Here is a 27,544-nt window from a genome sequence, read left to right on the forward strand (position 1 = left end):
CTAACCAAACTGGAAAAGTCTACCATTTCCTATGACATCCTGGCCAGCACAATCTTTTCCAAGAAATGGCTAGCCAAATTATCTCTTTACTCATGTCTGGCAAGGCAATCCCTATCTATCCCAATGGCCTGCCTCCACCTCTCAAAATCCGAATTGGCCTACAAACTCGCAGTGACCTCTGTGGATATCTAATGTACTCATGGGGATAGACCCCTAGCCTCAAACCACATTGTAAGCTCCTTATACATTACAATAGAATTCTCAACCTCTTCTATGGCCACAGTTACCAGCTTGGCTGAACCTGAATCCTAATAACAGACCAGTCTAGTTGGTACAGATTATTGACATTCCATAATATGAGATTGAGAATAAAGAATGTAATGAGCTGAAATTGAGCTCAGGTCGTGTCATCACCCCTAAGGAAAACAAGGACCAACCTTCAATCGAAAGTGTAACTCCACCTATAGATATTCCATCACTTGTACATGTTCCACCACTTGTAAATAATATTGAATCAAAGAAAGGGGGAAGAAATGGATCAGCATGATGACCCTGAAAAACTTATAGTCACTTTTCCTCCATTCCCTGAAAGGCTAGCTATACCTAAACCGACCACCTACCTTGATTTCAATCTTGTAGGGGAACTAAAAAGTTTGTGTATTAAGATTCCTCTCCTCTAGGCTATTCGAGACATCCCCATCGATGCCAAAACCATCAAAGAATTATGTGTAAAGAAGCTTGCAAGGAAGGTAAAAACCTCACCCACTATCCATGTTGTAGGAACTTTATCCGATCTACTCCTGGGAGAGGAAACTCTAATAAAGTACGAAGATCTCAGAAACCCCATAGTAACAGTTCAGATATATCGCCGCTCCTTTCCAAATATAGTAGTTGATCTAGGATCTGCCATTAACATATTAACAACAGAAACTTGTCAAGCACTTGGTATTACAGCCTTAGAACCAACCACCACTTTATTAGAACTTGCTGACTAGTCAGTGATAAGACCAGAGGGGACCTTACAAGATATTACAGTTTCTGTTGACTCATGGGAATATCCAGTAGATTTCCTGGGTATAAACCCAAGGAGTAGTTTGGATGGGCATCCTTTGATTCTGGGTTGACCTTGGCTAACAACAGCCGATGCATAAATTGGCTGCCGAGAAGACAGCATGACTATTACAAAGGGAGATGCTGTAAAAAATCTGGTGTTATACCCTCCTGCCAGGCCAAGTTTGCCGACTGTAAAAATATGTAAGCAACCATCAGTGTACCTAGAAGAGAGCATCCGTTCGCCACTCATAGTAGTGGAAGCACTAGAATTTAAAGATAATACTGAAGATGACATTATCAACAATTTTATAAATCAACCAGCTAATGGGAGTAATGTACAGTGTCAAATGTTGAAAGAAATCCTTGATAATGAAGCCATGGAAGATCTCGTGAAGTATACAGATGACCAACATATTTATACAAGAGCTGTTCATAACAATAAATCAGTTGAGATTGAACCAGGAAAAGTTATAAATATTAATGATGATATAGATAGCGAACAACAGAAAAATCTTATCTAGGTATTGCAGAAAACTGAAGGGGCTTTTGCTTGGGATTATCCTAATATGAAACAGATAGATCCATAGCTATGTACACAACAAATTTATACAAAGAAGGATGCACAACCCATCTGGTAGCCTCAACGGAGGTTGAACCCTCACCTCAAGGATATCGTGAAAGAGGAATTGCAGAAGCTACTGGATGTAAAATTTATGTATCCTATCTCGGACATTAAATGGGTCTCTCCATTGGTAGTTGTCCCCAAGAAAAATGGGAAGTGGCATATTTGTGTATATTATCGAGAGCTAAACAAGGCAACACAGAAATATTAGTTTCCCCTGCCATTCATTGATCACGTCCTCGATATGTTGGCAGGGAAGAAATTCTTCTCCTTTATAGACGGCTTTTGTGGGTACAATCAAATTCAGATTGCCCCTAAAGATCAGGACAAAACGACCTTCACTCGTCCTTGGAGCACATTCGCATACAGGGTATTACCATTTGTCTTGTGCAATGCCCCAACCATGTTTCAGAGAGCTATACTATGCATATTTGTTGATCTAATAAATGAAGGAGTGGAGGTATATATGGATGACTTTACTCCATATGGGGATGAATTTGATCAATAATTACAAACACTGGAAAAGGTCTTAGAACGGTGCATCACTACCAGGTTATGTTTAAGAAATGTCAAGTGTCACATGATGATGACTAAGGGCATGATCTTGGGACATTACATCTCTACAGTAGGAATATAGGTAGATCCAGTAAAAATACAGGTAATTCTTTTACTGCGTACCCCCTGCACCCAAACAGAGGTACGTAGTTTCCTACGATATGCAGGTTATTATTGCAAATTTATCAAGAGATTTTCACAGATTGCGGCACATTTATCTGCTCTAATTGGAAATTTTGATTTTAGTTGGTTTGATAAGTGTGACATAGCTTTTACAAGATTAAAGAAACTAGTCTCAACAACACCAGTATTATGTGGACCAAACTAGGAGCTGCCTTTCCACATTTCCACGGACGCATCAGATGTAGCCATAGGCACTGTCCTCATCCAGGAGGAGGACAAGAAACATTATGCTATATATTACATTAGAAAAAAACTCACCCCTGTAGAACTCAATTACACAATAACAGAAAAAGAATTCTTAGTATTTATTTATGCAATAAACAAAGTTAGACACTATATAACTAGCTACCAAGTCTTTGTGTACACTGATCACTCTGCCATTAGATATCTAGCTAATAAACCAATCACAAATGGTCGAGTAACATGATGGTTATTGCTTTTGCAGGAGTTCAACATTACTATTACAGATCGTCCAGGAAAGGAAAATCCTATTGCTAATTTTCTATCTTGAATCCCGAAGGTTAATGATCCACTGGTGGTAGATGACCAATTCGTGGATGAGAACCTATTTTCTATGGCAGATAAGAAACCATGGTATGAAAATGTGGCAAACTATCTGGCAGTGGGGAAGCTACCTAAAAATTTAACAACAAGAGAAAGAAAATTGATTGTTCAGCGCAGCGCCCGATTCTCTTGAATAGGTGGATATATTTTTCATATAGGGGCCAACATGTGTATAAGTAGATATATCCACAAGGATGATATCCATGACATTATGAAGGCTTGCCATGAAAAACATTCATTCCAAACGACATTACAGTGTACTGAAAATAGCCCCACTCAGTTGCGAAGGTTTTCGCTTTCACTTCTTGTAGTGCCTCATCAATACTGTCAAATCTGTCTTCAAAACTGAATGTCATCACAAATCCCTTGTGCAGAATATCCCATTCACCTGTACCATGGTAGAGCTCTGTTTCTATGTACCAATTCATTGGGACAACATCCAAGGTATGATAGAACAAGTGAACCCACTCAGGTTGGGGCGTTGCTCCATAAGCCGGGGACCATTTGGCCAAATGCGCGTGTGGATCATCCTACCCATCATATTTGTCTATCATTCACATTTTAGGCTTCCCAAATTGTGTTCTCATCATCCTCCTACATTCACACCAATCATTAAAGCTTCCTTTATGCGTACCCCACCATCTTATGGGCATAGCGTGCAGTGCCCAGTCCAATGCTTGGAAGCGCTTCTTTTCTGTTACCTCCCTTTCAAATGCATCCAAAAAATATCTACCTCATTCAGGCCATCATAAGTAGGCAAATTTCTTACCTCTGAGGACACACAGTGCATCAATCGGGTCATCATGTTGCAATTTAGTGTAGTTACTTCATGTAACTGATTATACCAGCATTCTATCTCTTCATCAGATTCTGAAGTGCAGGAACTCTCATGACCCCATGTAATTCATCAATCCCCAGTGGGATTCACCCAATATTGATATCACGCTATTATCTTATAGATACAGTCCAAATCGTCATCACTCTCATAATCATGGACTCGTTTAGTATAGCTCGATCCTTCAGCTAGATCTAGGGGTATTATTACGCGCAACGATTTCTTCTCAAGTATCATCTTTCACTTCTTTAGATCGATTACCCTGTTCATATCAGTAGCCTAGTCAATTCCCAAGAGCATAGGATAGGGATTGTTGTCATCCACTATCTATATTACTTCAAAGTCAGCTAGCACACTCGCACCTTCAATATCCATAGTCATCCCCTATAATTGTCCCATGGGGATGAGATTTTGTTGATTCACCATTCTTAGCTGAATTGGAGACCATTGTAGTGCGGGTGTTGCCATTCACTCCTAAGTCTGTTTTGGTAGGACATTCGCATCTGACCCTAGGTCTAAAATAACCTGATCCATTTTATACTCTCCTATATGTGCGATCAGCCTCATCTCCTACCCCGTTCTTATTTTATGTTTGCCAATATTTTTTACTACACGCAACTCACCCGACGCGGTTCCAACGCACCTATTGATGAGCTCTTGTAACCCTTTCACAACCTTACTATCCCATAGTAAGTTCATACAAGTTTCCATGAAAGTCGTGAGCATAGAGGGGTCCATCTCTTCATCAAGCTTATCCTTGCTTTGTGAGGAGGAGGCCTCATTGAAGCTCTTCTTAGCTTCCATGAAGGTTTCATGTGCACGCTCCAAATCGAGGTTAGCCTCCTTCACCAAAGCTTTGCAGACCCATGCACTGTTTTCTGATTGTTTCCCTTTGTCATCTCCCGTTGCGATTCCACTTGTAAGCATTATATTTATATTTGGATCTTCCTCGAGTGGCTTAGACCTTGTCATCTATAAGTTTTGAGTCAGCAGAGGTGGTAGCGCACCTTTGTCACATATCCTAGCTATCAGTGTAGGACAATCTTCTATTTCTTGATCAAACAACGTGCAATACTTTCATGATGGATGTGTTGGGTTAGCGCAATCATAGGCATAGTGTCCTGGTCATTCGAAATTGTAGCAAATGAACTATCCTTGACCTCTGCCATGTCCTCCTTTGCCTCGACGTTGTTTGCCCCTGAAATTCTGGTCCACATCATCCCTACGCTCTGGTCAAGGGGTTGCATTTTGGCCTAAACCCTATAGTTGGGAGTTTGATCCATCATCAGTTCATAACTCTTGTAATTACACTCATCATGCCCTACTGACCTACAAAAATTGTAGAATAGTTGTTGCATTGTCCTCGCAAACTTCTGCAACAAGTGAGAGTTATTCGTGGCATGTTTTCCTGTTACCTGACAAATAGCATGCCATAATGCGGGCCCCACGCTAGGTCCTGCTTGAGCTTCTGGACTTAAAGGAAAAATTCCTCCTCCTACAATATAGTTCACAAAGATTGGGCAATGGTGCTTGTCATGCCCCTGACTCTTGCATTTCAAGCATCATACCTCCTTGTGCACCTTCCTTTGAACCCTCCTGTCCTGCTTCAAACTTCTCATCTCAAGGCACAAATTCTTCAACTCCACATGGATTTGCTGAACCCCGAGGTTTAGATATTGCATCGGGGTTTCATGTAGTCTCTTTGCAATCTCCATGGCCTCTGCCTGAGTTGTTATCTTCTGCTGTGACAATGCAACCCTTAAGTGTGTCAAGAGCAAAGCAACAAACCACTCGTGATGTTGTCCATCTGTTAGGTTCATGTTAGCTTCACAGATTGTACACTTCAACCTCTGATCGAGTTCCCAAGGTGTCTCACCTAGTTGTGTCACCATTTCTTTGAATCCCACAATCGACTGCTACTCAAATTTAGGCATATTGAATTCTCTATTCAGTGTTATCTAGATGTCTACCACTTCAGCATTTGGGTTATCATTAGAGTACTTAATATACTAGGTTAGCATGCGATCTTGCAGAGCACTAACCAGTGTCACTTTCTTTATATGATCATCTATAACACCTTGAGCTTCCTGTACAACCCTTACAACAAACCAGAATTGGTTCGGGTCTTCATTTCCCAAGCCTTTGAACAAAGGAAACTTCATTATATTTTCCATATTGAATTGCAGTGGAGGTGGAGGTGGTACGGGTGAAGTTGGAGGTGGCGTGGGTGGAGGTGGTATTTGCAAGAATCCTTGTCTTATTAACTGGATAGCACTTCATGGAGAAAACTTCTTTATTCCTTCTTCGTCACCTCGTGGAGGTGAAATCAAGGGACTATACTTCGGACCCTTTTTTCCTTCGTTCCTGTAAGTTTTTCCAATTCGAGTAGTTCTGAACATCAAGGTAGTTGCGTAACTCCTTTTTTGCACAATAGCATTTTAATCCTGGTATTCAAATATTTCATGTACTTATTTCGCAGTCCTTTGAAAAAGTGTTGATCTGCCTCGTTGTAGCTGATTGAGGTGTTGGCCACAAATTTAGTCACAAATCCTCCTATGACGTGATCAAGCCAATGATCAACAACACGAGCGATCTTGTCCTCAGATTCTTCCAACTTTTATATTAGCTTCGAGGTCCAAGTAATAGGACCGTCAAGTTTCCACCTTCCTTGGCTATCTGCTAGCTTTGCGATCCACTCGTATAGCTCAATAGGGAAGGAGCAGAAAAATATCTCGTGGATCTCTGTATACAGGTATATGTCCAACCTTGTTCCTTTGTTAATCACGGGTTTCTGTTCTCTTGTGCCGTGAATTTGTGGATATTCGTATCCAAACAGTATATGATCTGTTTCCTAGTTGGATTCCATGTTGGGTTGTGTTATATTCTTTCCACGACTAACCAACATAGTGAACCGGGGGGTTAGAGCCCCCCCTTCATTGCGCCAATTGTGCAGCGGGGGGGTCACAGGGGGGAAGGCAGCCCCCCCTATCTGGGGGGTTTGAGGGGGGCGGGTAGCCCCCCTCTACGGGGTCTGGGGCAGCGCCCGGGAAATTTTTTTTTGGACCCTATATTAGGTTGGGCGAACCTACCTATGGTTTTCGGTCCTTGGTTTTGGATGCGATGGTTTTGGTCCATGGTATTGGATGCTTCGGCATGTATAAATATGTATTGTAACATTGAAAGGAATATAATGAAAAATCAAGCTGGTAGTCCCGGTTTTGGGATCCAGGGGAAAATCTTTGTGTATATGTGTTTTATGTGTTATGCTATCGCATTGTTTATTTTTCTGTGATTTAGAATTCGTATGCAGGTAATTTATGTATGGGGTTAAAACCTACATTTGATATCGGAGCTGTTTTGGCTTCAAGGGGACGCCTTTGTTGCTGAGGGGTTTCGCTCGGGCCTGCGGTAGACCCTGTTTAGTGGGAGATCTGCGAGATCGATTCTGGTGGTAAAAGAAGATGGCGAGCAGCGGAAAGATAGAGATCGAGAAGTTCAATGGTCAGAGTTTTGAGTTGTGGAAAGTCAAGATGGAGGATTTGTTGGTGGATAAAGATCAGTGGATCGCGGTAGATCCAGGTACTAAACCAACGGGAGTGACCGATGAAGAATGGAAGAAGTTGGATTGGAAGGCAAAGAGCACAATACAATTGTGTGTCTCAGATTCAGTATTGTTGAATGTATCAGGGGAAGCTACGGGGAAGGCTTTGTGGGACAAGTTAGGGACTTTGTACCAATCTAAGTCTCTGGTGAATAAACTGTTCCTGCGGAAAAAGCCGTATAACCTGAGGATGAAAGATGGAGACTCGGTGACAGAGCATCTGAACGCATTTAATACTGTGGTAAGTCAGTTAGCATCTGTTGATATTAAAATTTCAGATGAAGATAAGTGCATCAATTTATTGTGTTCTCTACCAGATTTGTGGGATAGTATGGTTATTGCAATAGGTAGCAATGCAACTGCTTTGCAGTTTGATGAAATAGTCTCAACCTTGTTGATGGAGGAGATGAGACGGACAAATATGGAGAGCCAGAATGGTGATGCCTTGTCTGTACGAGGACGGTCCCAGAATAGAAACAAAAATAAGTCATCGAGTGGGAGATCTAAATCTAGAGGGAGATCTAAATCTCTAGGAAAACCTGTAAAGGTGGTGTGCTGGAAATGTGAAAAGGAAGGGCACTTCAAAAGGGACTGTAAATCTAAAGCTCCTGATAAAGGAAAGGGATTTGATGATGCTCCTTCTATAGAGGCGAAAACCACCTCAGATGAAGGTGGGGATGTGTATTTAGCTTCTTCAAGTACACATGTAGATCATGAGGCATGGTTGATTGACTGAGGTGCATCCTTTCACTTCACTCCCCATAGAGAGTGGTTCTGCGAGTATGAGAAATACGATGGTGGTGATGTCTTCTTAGGAGATGATAGGAAGGCTAGAATCATTGGTCGCGGAAAAGTAAAGTTGAAGTTGCAAGGTGGAAGGGTTAGAACACTTCCAGGTGTTCTGCATATTCCTGCATTGGCCAGAAATCTGATTTCTGTAAGCAAGTTGGATGATGCAGGTGTAAAAATAGTGTTCGATAAGGAAACCTGCAAGATGGTTCGGGGAGAACTGGTATTGATGCGGGGAGTTGGGACTGGAACTCTATACAAGCTGCAAGGTAGCACTGTTGTTGTTGGATGCAACAGTTCTGTGGTTCCTGATAGTGGAGCTGAAAATCTAGTGGTCTCTAGAGAGAAGACCATGCTGTGGCATCAAAGGCTTGGACATATTGGAGAGAAGGTCCTTCGAATACTTCATGGTAAAGGTATGGTAGAAGGTATGAGTAATAGCTCTCTGGATTTTGATTTCTGTGAAAATTGTGTATATGGGAAGCAGAATTGGGTGAGTTTCCCCTCTAGTGGTAAGAGGGCGAAACAGATATTAGAGCTTGTGCACAGTGATGTGTTTGGACCTGTGAAAGTTCCATCACTAGGTAAGTTTGTGTACTATGTATCATTTTTAGATGACTTCTCAAGGAATACATGGATATATTTCCTTAAGAAGAAATCTGAAGTCTTTGACAGGTTTAAATAATTTAAGGCTCTGGTGAAAAATGAGACAGAGAAGAAGATAAAGGTGTTGAGGACAGATAATGGTGGAGAGTTTTACAGCAAGGAATTTGAAGAATTATGTAAGAAGTGTGGTATAGCACGAAAAACGACTACTCCATATACATCTCAGAAAAATGGAGTCACAGAAAGGATGAGCAAGACGTTGATGGAAAGGGCAAGAAGCATGCCCAGTGGTGCCGAGTTAGGATAGGAATTCTGGGCAGAGACGTTGGATACTGCATGTTACTTGGTCAACAGGTCACATTCATCAACGTTGGAGGATAAGACTCCACAAGAAGTATGGACTGGTAAGAAACCCTCTCTTTCACATCTGAGGTTATTTGGATGTGATGCATATGTACATGTTCCAAAGAAGAAACGAACCAAGTTGGATAGTAAATCTGAAAAGTGCATCTTTATTGGGTATAAGGATGGTTTAAAGGGTTATAAGCTTTGGAACCCAGTCACAAGAAAGGTTGTGTACAACCGAGATGTGGTGTTCAGAGAGGTAAAAGATGTTATTAAACATGAAATCCAACCAAAGGTACCTGAGAAGATAGATTTTGAGCTAAAGGAGGAAGAATCAGACTCTGCAACAGAGGAGGAATCAAAAGATGAAGAGCCACAAACTTCGGCTGTGAGAAGATCAGTTCGAGAAATAAGGCAGCCAAAAAGGTATAGTCCTTCTGCTTTCTATTCAAATTTTGCTTTGTCTGTTACTGATGATGATCCCAGAACTGTGAAGGAAGCAGTAGATTCATAGGATGGAAAACTCTGGAAAGAGGCCATGGTTGACGAAATGGCATCTTTGCACAAAAGTGAGGCTTGGGATCTGGTGGAGTTGTCGGCTGGAAGGAAACCCATTGGCAGCAAATGGGTGTTTAAAAAGAAGACAAATGCAGAAGGGAAGGTGGAGAAATACAAAGCTCGGTTGGTAGCAAAAGGTTATTCCCAGGTGCCGGGAATTGATTTTGGTGATATTTTTTCTCTTATTGCCAAGGTAACTTCTATTAGGTTACTTTTATCTATTGCTGCTGCTTTTGATTTTGAGGTAGAATAGATGGATGTGAAGACAACATTTCTTCACGGGGATTTGGAAGAGGAAATCTACATGAAGCAACATGAAGGCTTTGCGGTGAAGGGTAAAAAAGAACTGGTATGCAAGTTAAAGAAGTCTCTGTATGGGTTAAAACAGTCACCAAGGATGTGGTATCAGAAATTTGATACATTTATATGGGGACTTGGCTTCACCATAAGCAAAGTAGATCAATGTGTGTATTTTAAATTGATTGGTGACCATGTTATTTATCTGGTCTTGTATGTGGATGATATGTTGTTGGTTGGAAATGGCAAAGAAATTATCCAGGATTTGAAGACCCAATTGTCCTCCAAATTCGACATGAAAGATCTTGGTGCTGCAAACTATATTTTGGACATGGAAATTAAAAGAGATCAGGTAAAGAGGAAGCTCTGGTTAAACCAGAGGAAGTATGTCGAGACAATGCTGCAGAGGTTTAATATTCCGGATAGCAAACCGGTGAAGGTTCCTATTCCTGTAGGTGTGAGGTTATCTGTTGAACAGTGTCCCAAGACACAAGAAGAGGAAGAGGACATGTCCCGTGTTCCATATGCGAGTGCAGTCAGTAGCCTAATGTATGAAATGGTCTGTACTAGACCAGACATTGCACATGCAGTGGGAGTATTAAGCAGGTTTATGTCAAAACCAGGGAAGGAGCACTGGACAGCAGTGAAGTGGGCTTTCACGTATTTGCGTGGCACTAGTGATTATGGTTTGTGCTACCAAGGAAGACCAGGATTGGACAGAGTGTTGGATATTCGTGGCTTTGTTGATGCAAACTGGGCTGGAGATCTGGATCAGAGAAGATCTACAAGTGGGTATGTGTTTAACCTATTTGGAGGTGGAGTCAGCTGGATGAGTAAGAAACAATCTGTAGTACCACTATCAACTACAGAGGCAGAATACATGGCAGCCACTCATGCAAGCAAGGAAGCAGTTTGGTTGCAGAGATTGTGTTCAAGTATGGGGTTAGTACAGGGAGCTATAAGAATAGACTGTGACAGCCAAAGTGCAATTTTCTTGGCAAAGAACCCTGCTTATCATTCTAAGACAAAGCACATTGATGTTCAGTATCACTTTGCGAGGGATATGATAGAACACAAAAAGGTGTTGCTGGTAAAGGTGGACACTTTGAAGAATACTGCAGATGCATTGACAAAATCTGTGAGCTCTGAGAAGTTCTCTTGGTGTAGAGAAACAATGGGCATTTCAGGGTCGGAAAAATGACTAAGCTCTCCTGTGGCCCCCTGTGGAAAGAAAACAACAAGTGGGAGATTGTTGGGTTGTGTTATATTCTTTCCACGACTAACCAACGTAGTGAACCGGTGGGTTAGAGGGGGGGCGGAGCCCCCCCTTCATTGTGCCGATTGCGCAGCGGGGGGGTCATGGGGGGCCGGCAGCCCCCCCTGTCTGGGGGGTTTGAGGGGGGCAGGTAGCCCCCCTCTACGGGGTCCAGGGCAGTGCCCCAGGAAAATTTTTTTTGGACCCTATATTAGATTGGGCGAACCTACCTATGGTTTTCGGTCCTTGGTTTTGGATGCGATGGTTTCGGTCCATGGTATTGGATGCTTCGACATGAATAAATATGTATTGTAACATTGAAAGCAATATAATGAAAAATCAAGCTGGTAGTCTCGGTTTTGGGATCCAGGGGAAAATCTCTGTGTATATGTGTTTTATGTGTTATGCTCTCGCATTGTTTATTTTTCTGTGATTTAGAATTCGTATGCAGGTAATTTATGTACGGGGTTAAAACCTACATTCCAGTGATACGACATCACACATCTCTTATGCAGATTTTGATCTCGGAAACGAAACCATTTGTTGGCTTGAAGGGGCCTGGCCCAGGTTCAACGTTAATTAGCCAAATAAATCCCTACACTACTGGTCCTTTCGGCATCAGCCCGCATAGCGTGGATGAAAGTCTCACCCGAAGCAGTATGGGGGGAAGATGGAACCAATTTTTCTCACCTTGAGATAGTTGTGATGTCATTTAATTCCCTCTATCCCTGCCTTCGCACAAGTTGCTTCACTCTAGGGCTTGCGAGATGAGTCATCTATTCCAACCTTCAATACCTCCGCAAAAGGGTACGATTGACCTTTGCGCAGCCCTAGCCTGATGTTCAAGTACTTTTGTGCTGCTAAGGCAGCGTGCTATACAAATTACCCAATTAATCTAAGTGACTTACTTATGTTATCAAACAATTATCATTAACACCACATAAATAGATATTCATAAACGCGTTCAATTATTCGATGTAATTGCGGTCATTCACAAATCATATAAGCACAATAGAGGAAATTCATACATAAAATATCCAGATGCATTAATAGAACAAAGACAAAGAACTTGCAAAATATCTCTCTTTATTAATATCTTCCAAGTGTTTACAGACTCTATCCACCCTGCGAACATAGCTGTAGGGGTCCATGTACTCAACTGTGGACTTCTACCCTAGGCTTCTAAGCACTCCGTTGTAAAGCCTCTACCTATGCTACAACCCAAGACTTAGAATTTTTACTTCAGAGCTACGACTTTCTTATATCATTCATCATTGTCTTATGTCACAAACTACTTAGAGATTAGCTCTTTTTATACAATCCCATGGTCCGCGGACCATGGGTAGATCTCTTACATCTGACTTTAGTTTACATAGCTAAGGGCAAACTACCCTTTATGAAACATAACACCTTCGCACTCTGCAACTGTTACACATCATTTTTTCACTATCCCCGTACTCCCCATTCCTTGATCCTGGAGGACCTCTACAGTGAACCCTACATGGTTTCCCTTCATGAAGAAACCCCCATTATGTCCCTCTTCATGATCAGATCAATTCCCTTTTGCACCATTTCCCCTCCAACTTCTATTTTTCCTAGTTTACAAGACCGATGCTAATGGCCTTTGTCTCCCCTGCACCGCTGTGCAGAGATTAGCACTATCCCTAGCACTGACTAGAGTGATTGAGTTGTGTTCTAGTCGCACTCGTTCTATTTTGGAAAGTTTTTTAAAGTCGAAGGTTCCAGCTCTAGAAGCTTCTAATAGAAGTCTGGTAAATGGTTTGGCTGAATGTGGTCGAGGATGTCAGTTTGGGTTCCTCTCCCCTATAATGATGGAACTACTTCAAGTGATAAGACCTTCTCTCCTGAGAAGAGGATCCATCTCCCATCCATTCATCCTATATAAACCTCCCTTCTTCCCAAGCACAATCTAGTGTTAATGTTGGTGTGTTAGTGTTATTTTGGTTTGGAGTAAACAACAAGCTATTCATAATTGTAGCTATCTACTTGTGTGAGGGAGAAGTGTGATTTGGTTTGGAGTGAAGCCTAAGGGGAAGATTCTTAAAACTATTGTTGATTGAGGCCATCATGGGATGCTAACAGAAGTGTGTGGGAACCTGGTCTTGTCAGAGGAGAACCGCAACGTCAAGAAAATGGTTGTAATCTCTCTTTGATATCAATATATATGCAACTATGTGTTGCCATATTACATATTCATGGCTTAATGTTTCTTGAATTGTTAAGTAGGTTGAATTACAAATTTTCTATTATCATGGTTGTTGTTTTTTGTTGTCTACTTATTTTAGGTGCTTGAAGAAGGAAGTGAGAGATAGCTGGAGCAAGCAAGCAAGGACATAATCAAATGGGATAAGCGTACTAAGAGGCAGGCCCTCTTAATTGGTTCTAACCGAAGGAAATATTCTATAGAATGTATTTGTTGTGGCAAGACCCATCATCAGACTAGAGGAATTTGTTTGTGTTCGCACTTATAATTTTACTTCACCACAAATTGACGACCATACTGGGGAACCAACCCTTCTACTTGTCTTGTTTGAGATTTCATGATTTTGTGTGAACTTTTCTAGTTTCACTTTTTCCCTTTAGTTTTGTTTCTTTTCCTTTGCTTACTAGTCTGAGTTTGAAATTCATAGTAGCAGATTTGGTCCCAGCTTTAATTTTTTTTTTTCTTGTCTCACTTGCTCAGTGCACTTAATTTGATGATAGTCGCGTTGATCAACGCGATATGCTGAAAAACAGTCACGCTGACCTCCCTCCGTCGCTTGTTGTCAGTTAGGCAGTTGCATCGATGCCTATAAGTGAAGATTATGATTCACCCCTGATCTTGGCCAGTGTGTTTTTCTCTCATGATTTCTACCCTATAAGTTGTTTAGATCGCCTTCTCCCTAACTAGAGAGCTCCATTTAGATTGGTTTGTGTGCTTTCTTAGTCTAGCCCACCCTCTGATGTGTTAAGTCTAGCCTTGTGTGATTTTTTTTTTTTTTCCTTCTTTGAATCCCTCAATCAATGCCATTTTTGGCCAAACAATTGTGCCGATCAATCCTATCAGCGCTAGTTTTAGCTTGAAAGTCACTCCGGTCATGCTGATCAATGCTACTTTTGGCCCAAAAGTTGCTACGGTCTTTGAGTTAAGAAAAAATCAAAATTTCTCCCATTCCAGTGCCAGTGTGCCTTGACAATCAGACTCTCTTCTTCCTCCCAGAAGTGACTAGGATGCCTTGTTTTCAATTGAATGAGTGAAAGATTCTTGTTTGTTCTCTTATTTCGAGTGTCTCTTTTCTCTTTCCAAGCATAGATTACATTGCTTGGTTTCTCGATTGAATAATTACATGTTTGGTTGGTTCAATTTAGGGAAGAAGTTGTTTTTGGTTTCATTCATCATGCTTTGGATTTGATTGATGCTAGTTTGTTCGGAATTGTGCAAATTTTCATTAAAGTGCTTTATGTGAAAGATTCATTTTTCATTTTATGAGAAGAAGAACACCATTCTAGTTTATTTAAGTGAAAATATTGCATTAGTAGCGTCATTGAGAAGCTATAATTGCATCATCATAAGCATTGGAAATGAAATGAAACTTCTTTTGTTGTTAAGGGAAGATTAAGTGCATTTAGGAGATTTATTAGAGAAAGATTTCATTCTTTGATTGTTGCATTGATTTTGTGCTCTCTATCCCTCAATTAATGTTAAATTTCGTCGAAGAAAGATCTCTTTTCTCATATAGCTGCATGTAGGAGTTTTTCCAGATGACACTGATAGGGCCTTGTAATTGAAACCTAATTCAAGATCAACCGTTAAAATTTATTGAATTAACCTAAGGAAGCATTGAAGCTTAATGCTCACATTTAGTGGTCTATGTTAGAGACATGTTACGGCGTCTTTAAACCTAGTAGCTGTCATTCGCTTCGGTACTAGGCAGAACTACTACAGACATGTGCTCCCCATACCATCGAGTATATAAAGGGAGACCCCACTAGGCTGCAATCCTTTATCCGTAGGAACCCGAGTCTGCCACCTTGTAAACATGATACACCAAACACAACATTTAGGGAGATTACCTGCTCATACTTCTCGGTTCTCTGGGAGGTATTCTGCAGTTCACGGTTACCTGGTAATCCTTTTTGCCTAGAGTACCCTGAGTAGTCATTATGATGTTTTTGACTCCCTAAATATAAAATATCACCTGAGCACTTGTCCTTTGAAGCTCGTTTCAAATAGTAAGTGATAGAGTCACCTTTCACTATTTTTTGGACTCTTAAAATATGAAAAGGCAAAGTTTTGTTTCAATGTCTTAAAATTAACTACCCACGAAATATTCCTGGTTAAAGTTATCTTCCTTAATAATTCTTTAGCGTCGATTGCAATGAAAACATTTGTAGAGTCCACCAGTCAAGGATTCCCCTCGAATGGGAATCTTGGTCTTTTTCCTTCTTCGGTGGTGCTCCTTATATGGCGATGTTGTCCCTTCCTGGGTTAACTATTGGTCTACCTATCTGGTTGTTTTTGACCTTGGTGGTCCCAAGTGTCCCGAATCCTATCCAAATGTATTCTTCATTTGAATCACGTCACGATGATTCGAAGCTTGACCTCTCCCCTTCTTCCCCTATTTCTTCCTATTCCTCTTCTACTTCTCCTGGTGAAACTTTTCAATCTAGTAACCAGGAGGCTAAGAAGAAGAAGAAGTCAGATAAGTGAGAGGGTAGCCGTGTAGCTATTACTCCAAATTCACCCCTTTCGACAAACCTTCTACTTCTTTGTGGAAGGTAAAATTCCTTGCAGGTTTTGTAAGGGTGACCATATCCTTCGAGACTGTCCTGGCATTTTGAGAGTCTTAGAGGTATGGTATTGAAACTTGAACTGACCATCCTCGTTGACCTCTGAAGATCATGTCGATGCTACACCTTCAAATAATTATGGTAAGAAGAAGGGAAAGATTAAATTCCACTGTAGGTTATGTGAAGGAGAGAATCTTCTTCACCTTTGTCCTCTTATGGATAAAGCTTCCAAAGTTTTGGAAAACCTTACAGCTCCTCAACCCCAACTTGCTGTTGGTTATCAAAGGCTTTCTTCTAACCCTCTCCCAGTTGGTAAAGAAATTGAATTGGATTCATCTCTTTCCCGTCCTGCTCTTCTTGAGCAAGATTCTCTTGTGTTCATTTTTGACCAACCATTGGTCAAAAACAGTTTAGACTTAGTTCCGCCACCAGTTGCTCACTCTGTTCTGGGAGAGAGTGGTGATCATATTGCTCATGTTATTCTTGTCTCCTTAGATTCTCATGAATCGATGCATGACCCTCCTGTCCTGGTTGTTCTGGAGATTCCTTCTCCTATTCCTATACAACATGGAGACAATCATATGATACCTTACCAAATAGTTTTGTTGTCTGTTTCGATTGGGGTCCATTGACTGCTTTCTGCCTCCCATCTTATGTGCCTTTCTAGATCACAGTACAAGCCTATAATATGGTAGTACATGGAAGTATATTAGGTGAAGGTGTGTCAGTTAGCATCATGTCTTCTACTACCTGGCAAGCTTTGGGCTCCCCATAGCTTGTGCCTGTCACTCAGAATTTGTTGGATTTCAAGAGAGGAACCAATCAACCCTTAAGGGTCCTTCCAAAGTTCCCTATTAGTTTGTGAGGAAAGATCATCTATATAGACTTGATGGTAGTCCAAGGTCCATAAGATTTTAATCTTCTCCTTGGACGCGACTATATTTATGTCACGGGAGCTCTTGTTTCTTCACTTTTCCTTGTGGTTTGTTTTCCGCATGAAGGGAGAATATTGACCATTGATCAGTTGTCGTTCATTGGTCACCAAGAGCCTCCTTTTCAACCACTATCCCCAATCAGCTCTTGTTTGCAAGCAGTACCTTCAACACCACAAGTTAATTATGTGGCTACCCATTCTGTCTCCGCATCTGCTGATGATCACATAGATGGTATTGTACATTATGTACTGGGGGAATTACAACTTGGTATGTCTTTGGTTCTAAATGACATGTATTCCTCCCAGAGCATGGTTCTTCCATCTAGTGAATACCTCTTGGGAGACATGTTGTCGTATGGTTCATGAAAAGGATCATTAGGATAGTTCTTTTTTTTGTGTCAACGTCGTTAAAAAATGAAACAATGTATGAGGATAGTTCTTGGTTTTGTTTCAACCTCATTAAAAAATGAAACAAAGGGTGTGAGGATAGTTCCTGGTCTTGTGTCAACCTCTTTAAAAAATGAAACAAGGAGTCATCAGGATAGTTCCTAGTCTTGTGTCAACCTCGTTAAAAACTGAAACAAGGAGTGTGAGCATAGTTCCTTGTCTTGTGTCAAGGTTGTTAGAAAATGAAACAAGGGTATCGAAAATAGTTCTTTTACTATGTCAACCTCATTAAAAAATAAAGCGAATCCATTTTCCAAATCGGGTCTTTGATTAAGATCTTGTAAAATCCTAGTCGCTTCTTTCCAAGGTCTCGAAAGTGAACCATCATTCCATCCATCTAGTTGACTGAAATGAAGCTTGTGGGGCATGTACCTCAATTGATTCATTATGATGGGGGCATGAAAACTTATAGCAAGCATAGTTAATTATTTCGAGCTTGTGTAAACATGAAACTAAATCCAAGGAGAGTTCTCCATGGTTCAAGCTTGCGTAAAAATGAACCCATGCCCGATTTACATCTTGTGATTGCCTTTTTATTAGCTACTTTCTGCAATATGAGCCTTCGCTATTTCATTCCATCACCACCATCTCTTTGGCTGATCATACGCTTTCACTTGGTTGTTTTTCTTTTCCTGAGGGACTACAGCGATGAGTGGTTTTATTATCCAGCCTCTTGACCATTACATGTTTTCAGCAGTTCCACCATTGTCAGAACCAGTTGCTATCTTTTATACCATTCGTTTCTCTAGGAAAAGTCACCTTTAAGATCTTTTCTTGACTCATGAAATTCATATCAAAAGATTGCCGAGTACTTTTCCCTTTTGAATCGTAAAAGAGAATAAAATGGGGGGTCTGCTTTCAAGCTCTTCTATGAACCTTTAAAAGCGAAAAGATGGCCGAGCCCTTGTCGTTTCAGACTCATTAATGGATTCAAAAAGTCATGTGTGTAGTACAAGTTTACCCCTTTTTTGGGTTGGGAGGCACTATTTATGAAAAATGTACTCCTTGACTGAAATTGTCAAGTGGTTCTCTCAAGTATTGTTTTCTACCTTTTGGGCTCGAGAGACACAAATGTACGAAAAGGGACCATGTGGAGTTTTCTTTTATGTGTCTTTTAGAAACTCTTTAAACATGAAAAAGATACTAAGTTACACCTTTGTCGAACTTGTTAAATTATTAAACGAAATCGGATTCGTCATCATGATGAACATGAGCTTCTCCTTCCTAGGGCTTGTTAAACTTAATAGGTTGGATTCATCCGAAGGATGAAATTACAAAGCAAGAATATGTTATCGCCTTCAATCTTGCGAGTAAAAATTAATTGGGGTACCTGCCAGAAATGGTGGGGGAAATTTGGAAATCCAATCAGTTGTGTCAGTAGCTCACTCTTGAACATGAAATTTTCTGCTTCATGTCGGGTTGGGATATCCTCCTTTGTATCATTGGCCTTCTTGGGTTGGGCCATTCATTTTTTCCTTCCATTTGATCTCTGCCAAGTTATCATGACCACCGATCCTATGGATCCAAAAGTTTCCAAATTTCTAGTTGTGTCGCCGATATGTTCAAGAGTTGTCCTTCTGCAGTTACATTTTCCTCTGATTCTCTGTATCATCCAAAATCATTTTGCATCCTTTCATCTTGTGTCGATGATGTGGGAAACATTATGGCACTCCGATATAGTCATTTCCAATCGACTTCAGCTCATTATGTGGGAAGTTGATTGAGAGACTCCCTTCCAGTACCTTAGAGCTTGCATGCCCTAATGCCAAGTTCTTCGCACTCGATGACAAGTTCACATTAGTGGCTTTCGATCGAGTGATTTCACGAGTGTTCGACTTTAGTTCCTCTATTGAAATTCCATAGATTGTGTTGATAGTACCTTGAGGACCATTGTAATTATTAGTGGTTTCTCTCATGCTTGTTAACAATTTACATCATTGACTGGTAATCAAGTGACTTTCTAGCATGTTCGATGTCAACACATCTATTCACATGTTAGAATTTGTACTTTGATCAGGTCGTGTTGCAGCACAAGACCCCGGACTTAGATCACAAAAGTATAGGTTGCAAAGTGATGTGACATGGTTATGTTGATATACATGTCTCTTTTAGATGGATGGTTGTGACCATACCATGAGTTATCATATGTGATCCTTCTTATTATTGGATGGCTGTGACCATACCTTGGTTTCAGTATGATCATCTTTGATGGATGGCTGCACCCATACCTGGATCCATTTACATGATCATTCTTTGGATGGTTGTGTCCATGCCATGATTCATGTATAATTTGACAGAGTTCTCAATTATGTATATGTATCTATACTTTCTTGGTGGTTTTCCGATGTCAGATTACAGTTCCCCGCAGTGATTTATAAAGCATTTCATCCCTCACTCTAGTACGGCCTTCACGCTTTGGGGGCAATCTCTTACACGCATTTTGTCACAATCCATGTATTCCTTGTTCCTTGATCTTGGAGGACCTCTACAGTGAACCCTACATGCTTTCGTTTCATGAAGAAAACCCCATTATGTCCCTCTTCATGATACTATCAATTCCCTTTTGCACCATTTCCCCTGCAACTTTTGTTTTGCCCAGTTTACAAGACCAATGCTAATGGCCTTTGTCTTCCCCATGCCGATGTGTAGATATTAGCACTATCCCTAGCATCGACTGGAGAGACTGAGTTGTGTTCTAGTCATGCTGGTCCTATTATGGAAAGTTTCTTAAATTAAGAGCTGAAGGTTCTAGCTCTAGAAGCTTCGTAACAGAAGTCTGGTAAATGGTTTGGCCAGATGGGGTCATGGATGTCAGTTTGGGCTCCTTTCCCCTATAATGATGGAACTACCTCAAGGGATAAGGCCTTCTCCCATGAGAAGAGGATCTATCTCCCATCCATTCATCCTATATAAACCTCCCTTCTTCCCAAGCACAAGCTAGTGTTAATGTTGGTGTGCTAGTGCTATTTTGGTTTGGAGTAAACAACAAGCTATTCATAATTGTAGCTATCTAGTTGTGTGAGGGAGAAGTGTGATTTGGTTTGGAGTGAAGCCTAAAGGGAAGAGTCTTAAGACTATTGTTGATTGAGGCCATCATGGAATGCTAACAAAAGTGTGTGGGAACTTAGTCTTGTTAGAGGAGAACCACAATGTCAAGACAATGGTTGTAATCTCTCTTTGATGTCAATATATATGAAACTATCAATTGATTTCCTACATGTTTTGTCATCTTACATATTCATGGCTTAATCTTTCTTGACTTGTTAAGTAGTTTGAATTACAATTTGTCTATTATCACGATTGTTGTTTGTTGTTGTCTACTTGTTTGAGGTGCTTGAAGAAGGAAGCGAGAGATAGCTAGAGCAAGCAAGAAAGGACATCATCAAATGGGATAAGCATACTAATAGGTAGGCCCTCTTAATTGGTTCTAACCTAAGGAAATCTTCCATAGAATGTATCTGTTGTGGCTAGACCCATCATCGGGATAGAGGAATTTGTTTGTGTGTCTCCATACCTGGATCCGTTTACATGATCATAATCTAGATGGTTGTGTCCATGCCATGATTCATGTATCATTTGACAAAGTTCTCAGTTATGTATATGTATCTGTACTTGCCTGTAGGTTTTATGACGGTAGACTATGGTTCCCCACATTGATTAATAAAGCATTTCATCCCTCACTCTAGTTCGACCTTGACGCTTTGGGGGGCATCTGCTACATAGAATTTTGTCACTATCCCTGTACTCCTCGTTCCTTGATCCTGGTGGACCTCTACAATGAACCCTACATGCTTTCCCTTCATGAAGAAATCCCCATTATGTCCCTCTTCATGAGCAGATCAATTCCCTTTTGTACCATTTCCCCTGCAACTTCTGTTTTGCCTAGTTTACAAGAATGGCACTAATGGCCTTTGTATCCCCCGCGCCGATATGCAGAGATTAGCACTATCCCTAGAACCGACCAGAGCAACTGAGCTATGTTCTAGTCACGCTAGTCTTGTTATGGAAAGTTTTTTAAATTAAGAGCTAAGGCTTCCAGCTCTAGAAGCTTCGTAATGAAAGTCTGGTAAATGGTTTGGCTGGATGGGGTTGAGGATGTTAATCTTGGCTCCTCTCCCCTAAAATGATGGAACTACCTCAAGGGATAAGACCTTCTCCAATGATAAGAGGATCCATCTCCCATCCATTCATCCTATATAAACCTCCCTTTTTCTAAAGCATAATCTAATGTTAATGTTAGTGTGCTAGTGCTATTTTGCTTTGGATTAAACAACAAGCTATTCATAATTGTAGTTGTCTAGTTGTGTGAGGGAGAAGTGTGATTTGGTTTGGAGCGAAGCCTAAAGGGAAGAGTCTTAAAACTATTGTTGATTGAGGCCATCATAGAATGCTAATAGAAGTGTGTGGGAACTTGGTCTTGTTAGAGGAGAACCGCAACACCAAGACAATGGTTGTAATCTCTCTTTGATATCAATATATATTCAACTATCAATTGATTTCCTACATGTGTTGTCATATTACATATTCATGGCTTAATGTTTCTTGATTTGTTAAGTAGGTTGAATTACAATTTGTCTATTATCACGGTTATTTTTTTCTATTGTCTAATTATTTCAGGTGCTTGAAGAAGGAAGCGAGAGATAGTTGGAGCAAGCAAGCAAGGACATCATCAAACAGGATAAGCATACTAAGAGGTAGGCCCTCTTAAATGTTTCTAACCTAAGAAAATATTCCATAGAATGTATCTGTTGTGGCTAGACCCATCATCGGGCTAGAGGAATTTGTTTGTGTCCAAACTTATAATTTTACTTCACCACAACGACCACAAAATGCGGAGTCTTTACAATTATATTACAAATTTTTACTTAAACATGGGATTTTAGCCTCAAAATTGCCCTTAGGGTATCCCTCCCCCAACAGGACCCCAGCACAAACATCGTAACTCACCCTTGAGTCACTTGGTAGGCGTGGATATCTTTGCACAAAGCCCGTCCATCTTGTCTGCCCGCATTTCAGGGGTTGTTGCATGAAGCCCATCCTATACTACTTGTTCGATGTTGATAATTTCTGGGGGTGTTGACATAACACTCTCTATCAGTGCTCGTGATGGCTCAGGCAAGTTTGTAAATGCAGGAGTCTGTTTGAGAGCCTCAAAGAACTCTGGGTCCATAGGTGTCTAAGAGCTCAACAACTGAATACTCAAAATGCCAAGTGTTTCTTGTTGGACAATCACTTGCAATTTAGCGGGCATTTTGAATTCAAATCCAATCATTCCCCCCAAAATTGGTTCATTAATGCCAGATTGGCAACATATTTTCAAGGATCTTAGCCATAAATTACACCTTGAATGCCAGTTGCCTGCTTCATTTGGCCTCACTTCTACCATTTTTTCATGAACATTGACTATAACGGTTACTTTCCGGCCAACCTGCACAATTTCTCCCTAGTTAGAATAGCTCCCTCCACACTACCACGGACCCAGTGACCCTTCCTTTCTTCACACCATCTTCCAATCGCGTAGCTCCCCAACCTGGGTAGTGTAGTTTATAGTATTGTGCCTCCTTTCATTTGGTTGGAGCACTAAGATAGTGCCACCTTCATCTAGTCACATAGCTGGACCTCCGGTGTATGGCTTCAAGCGACTTCCATTCACGTTTCCTAGGAATGGTTCTCCATTTAATTTGACCAGCTGTACCACTCCTCCATCAATAATTTCCTTAATGACATAGGGCCATAACCAGTGCATTCTGAATTTCCCTCGAAATTTATCAAACTTACTATCATATAGAAAAACAAGGTCATTTACCTTAAATGTGTGCAGCTTAATGTGTCAATCATGCCATGCCTTTTTGCGCTACTTTTGGACCTGTTGGTGAAATCTAGCTAGGAATCATTCTTCCTCTAGTTCATCCAATTGTGTGAGCCTCTCCTATAGGGCCCCGCAGTCTGTCATACCTGTGAGTGCTGCTATGCGCAGACTAGGCACAATATACTCCATAGGCATTACCACTTGAACCCTATAGTACTGCAGGTATGCGTAGTTCCCAATCACTTCGCTAAGCATTGCAAACCTTGGTTAGTGCATTTTTGAGCACTTTGTTGAACGCTTCCACTATCCCGTTAGCCTGTGGGTGATAAGGTGTGCTCTTTTGGTGGTATACCTGAAATTCCTCCATCAGCACGCTGATCATTTCATTCACGAAGTGCATATTGTGATCACTCATCAAGATCTTTGGACATCCAAATCATGTCAATATATGCTGAAAAAGGAATTTTGTAGCAGTCGCGCATGTGCAATCCTTCACAGGCTATGCCTTTACCCAACGAGTCAAATACTCCATTTCGGTGATAATATACCTTGCTTCCGTTTTTCCTTGTGGTTGAATAGGTCCCACAGAATCTATCGCCCACTTCTCAAAGGATTGCAACATCATCTGTGGATTCAAAGGCATCTCATCCCTCTGCGATGGCCTCCCAGTCCTTTGAAACACATCGCACACCTTGCAATATTCTTTTGATTCCTGATGAAGGGTTGGCCACCATAGCCCTGCGCATAGAATCTTCTATGCCTTTGCTATTCCTGCATAATTTCCTCCAACAGTGCTGCCATGAGCATCCACGAGGATGCTGCTTCATTCGGACTCAGGTACATACCGTCACTATATCTCATCTGCCCCCATATTTTAAGGATGCCTAACAATGACATAGAAATTTATCATGCACAACACTAATTCCTTCTTTTGTTGGACAGTGTATCCTTCTGGTGCAGGTCCTGTTGTTAGGAAATGTATTATATCCTCAAAATGACCATCTCCGACATGCAGTACCACCCTGTCAGAAGCTATGAGGATAAATAAATAAAGTGGACCACCCTGCGGAAGGGAAGGGACCAAGACATGCCAAAGTTTACCAATGTTTTCATACCCTTTGCACGAAGTCGGGTATCAAGAACTTTTAGAAACATTTAGTACTCAAATACCACGCCTGTCTACATAGGTACATCTAGGATGAGATGGAGTTCTTGGACATATCCTCTCTTGGCATGACATACAAATATGTTGTCAATATTGAGAAGAATTTTAAAAATGAAAAGCGAGAATTTCGATCTACAAATACGAAGCAAGGGAAAGGGGCCCGAAAACTGTAGAGAAAAGGGAAAATCCAAGGTGAAGAGACCTAGGATCCCGTTAAAGCTACAATAAAAGAACAACACCACAAACACAAAGAAGGACACGGGAAAGTGGTGTGAGTTTCATAAGAGCTCCACTCACAACACAAGTGATTGTCAGACCAGGAAGTCACTGGTGGAGGAGATGAAGGCTTCTGAGTGAGATGCATGTTTTGACTCTGAGTCAAAACCCAACAAGGGGAATGATAAAGGGAATAAGATCATTGACACAGAGCCCAGTGCCACTGTGGCCACCAGCAAGATCCAAAAGATTGAGCCTGAAGATCAAGAAGAGGGGGAACACCTATTCCACTCACATATGTGGGTGAAGGGTTCTCTGCTCTAGTTCATTATCGACAGCGGGAGCTAAAAGAACCTCATTGCAGTAGAGGAGGTGAAGCAAATGGTCCTACCAATTAAAGCACATCTGTAATCATACACCATCAGGTGGCTTCACCAAGGATGAGATCTCCATTCCAACCAGCAATTTCGCCTTCCCTACAACATCAATCCCTTCATGGATGACGTACTGTGTGATGTTTCTCCTATTCAAGTTTGTGATGTATTATTAGAACAACCATACTTGTGGAAGAGACATGTTGTATATGATTCTAGAGTCCGCTCTCTTATTATTTCTTTGGGTAGTAACTTATACATGATATTGGAGGTAGCCTCACCTATTGTCATATCTTTGATCTCTACTAAGCAATGCAATAAGGTCATCTCCTAGCCTAAGATATTTTTTTCTTTCTGATTCACTCTCAAATTAAGGGGAAGATCGTAGCCACATCCATGGCCCTTGAGAAGGGTTCCTCCATGCAACAGAAATAGGTGGATATGGTCGTGGAAGAATACAAGGACATATTCTCCTCACCCATAGGGGTACCATTGCACTGCCAAGTAAAAAGTTTAATCAATCTGACTCCTGGAGAACCTCGACCCAATGGGTTGATATATCATTGCTCCATTCTAGAAAATGAAGAGATCAAGCATAAATTGTAGGAATTTCTGTAAAAAGGGCACATCCGACCAATTTCCTTGCCTTTTCGGAGCGTAATTGTACTTATACAGAAGAAGGATGGGACCTCGAGGCTTTGCATTGATTATCGGGCACTTAACAAAATCATTTTCAGGAATAGGTATTCAATCCCACAAATTGATGACCTTCTAGACCAACTCAAGATGGCCAAGTTTTCAGCAAGATCAATTAGAAGTTTGGCTATCATCAGGTTCCAATAAAGCCCATAGATGTATGGAAGACCACCTTCAAATCCAAATAACGCCTTTTGAATGGTTGGTTATGCTCTTCCAGTTGAAAAATGTCCCTACTACTTTTATGAGGATAATGGATGACATATTGTGGCCCTTCATCGACTTGTTCATGGTTTTTTATCTGGACAACATCCTCATCTTCAACAAGAGTTTGGAAAAACATTTGCAACACATTCAACAGGTCTTTCAAACCCTTGGGCAGCACAAAATGTGTGCCAAATTGGAGAAATATAGCTTTGGAATGAGTTAGGTCCAAATTTTGGGTTACATCATAGATGAGCGTGGCATGCATGTGGATTTGGATAAGATCCAATTCATTCAGGATTGGCTAGCCCTGACCACTCTAAACGAGCTTCGCAAATTTTTGGCCGTTTCCAAATTTTTATCAAAGGTTCATGTTGGGATTATCCCATATCACTTGGCCTTTGAGTCAGATTTCTAAGGGTAGGGCAAAAGAAAATTTTTCCTGGTCTGAGTCCCAATAGTTGGTGTTCATTCAGTTGAAGCATTGACTCTTGTTTGCACCAGTACTCATGTTTCCATACTTGTAACAACCATTTTAAATTGAGACGTATGTCTCAGACTATGCTATTGGTGTAGTCCTCACCCATCATGAGCAACCAGTGGGCTATCATAGTGAGACACTTTTCGATATAATTTAGAAGTACCCCACCTATGATAAAGAGATGTATTCCATCGTGCAGGCTTGCCGACAATGGAAGCATTACATTCAGGGGAAGGAGACAGTCATGCACATCAATCACTGAGCTCTTCCATTGATATAAACACAAGGGAAGTTGCATAATGATCATTGTCATAAGTGGCCTACATATCTACAACAATTCCACTTGAACACTAAATAAAAAATGGTAGCACCAATAATGTTTCAGACTTCCTTAGCTGGTCCCCAATTGCAGCACTGACTACTATTCTCAACTCTTGTGGCCACGAGACCTTTGAATGGCCGCAACTATTAAAAAATGATCTAGATTTTGCCTCCACATACCAAATGCTAGTAGATGGAAATAAAGTTCCTGATTTCCACCTCGGGGATGCATTATTATACTACTTGGGCCACGCTTGTGTTCCTTCAAGTGAGTGTGCCACGCTGATTTGAGAGGTGCACTTCAGTCGGATCATATGACACTTTGGTGTGGAGAAAATTTTCGGTGTACTACAAAAGTACTTTTATTGGCCCAAACTCTGACTTGATGTTGGAAAATATATCAGATCCTGCAGTGCCTACATCATTGCCAAGCCAACCATCATGAAGCAAGGCCTGTACACTCCTTTGCCTACTCCCAGCCAGCCATGGGAATCCATCTCCATGGACTATATGTCTAGCCTCCCTTCTACCAAGCATGGTAATGAATGTTTATTTGTGGTCGTGGACATATTTTCTAAGATGGCTATATTGGCGGCTTGTAAGAAGAGTATGACTGATGGCCAAACAGACTGCCTTCCATCCCTAGACCGATGGCCAGACGTAGGTCATCAATAGGATTGTAGTGCACATACTCCACATGTATAACTCCAAGCATCCTTGAATCTAGGATGAGAGTGTTTGATATGTCCAGCAGAATTATAATAGAGCTCTCCATAGCTCAATTGGTCGCATTCCCTTTCAAGTGGGTCGAGTATTTCAACCATAGTGTCTGGTTGATTTTGT

This window comes from Pinus tabuliformis, chromosome 9, assembly GCF_031772625.1.
Source record: "Pinus tabuliformis cultivar Carrire ecotype Pingquan chromosome 9, CPIR1, whole genome shotgun sequence".
In the NCBI taxonomy this organism is placed as follows: Eukaryota; Viridiplantae; Streptophyta; class Pinopsida; order Pinales; family Pinaceae; genus Pinus; species Pinus tabuliformis.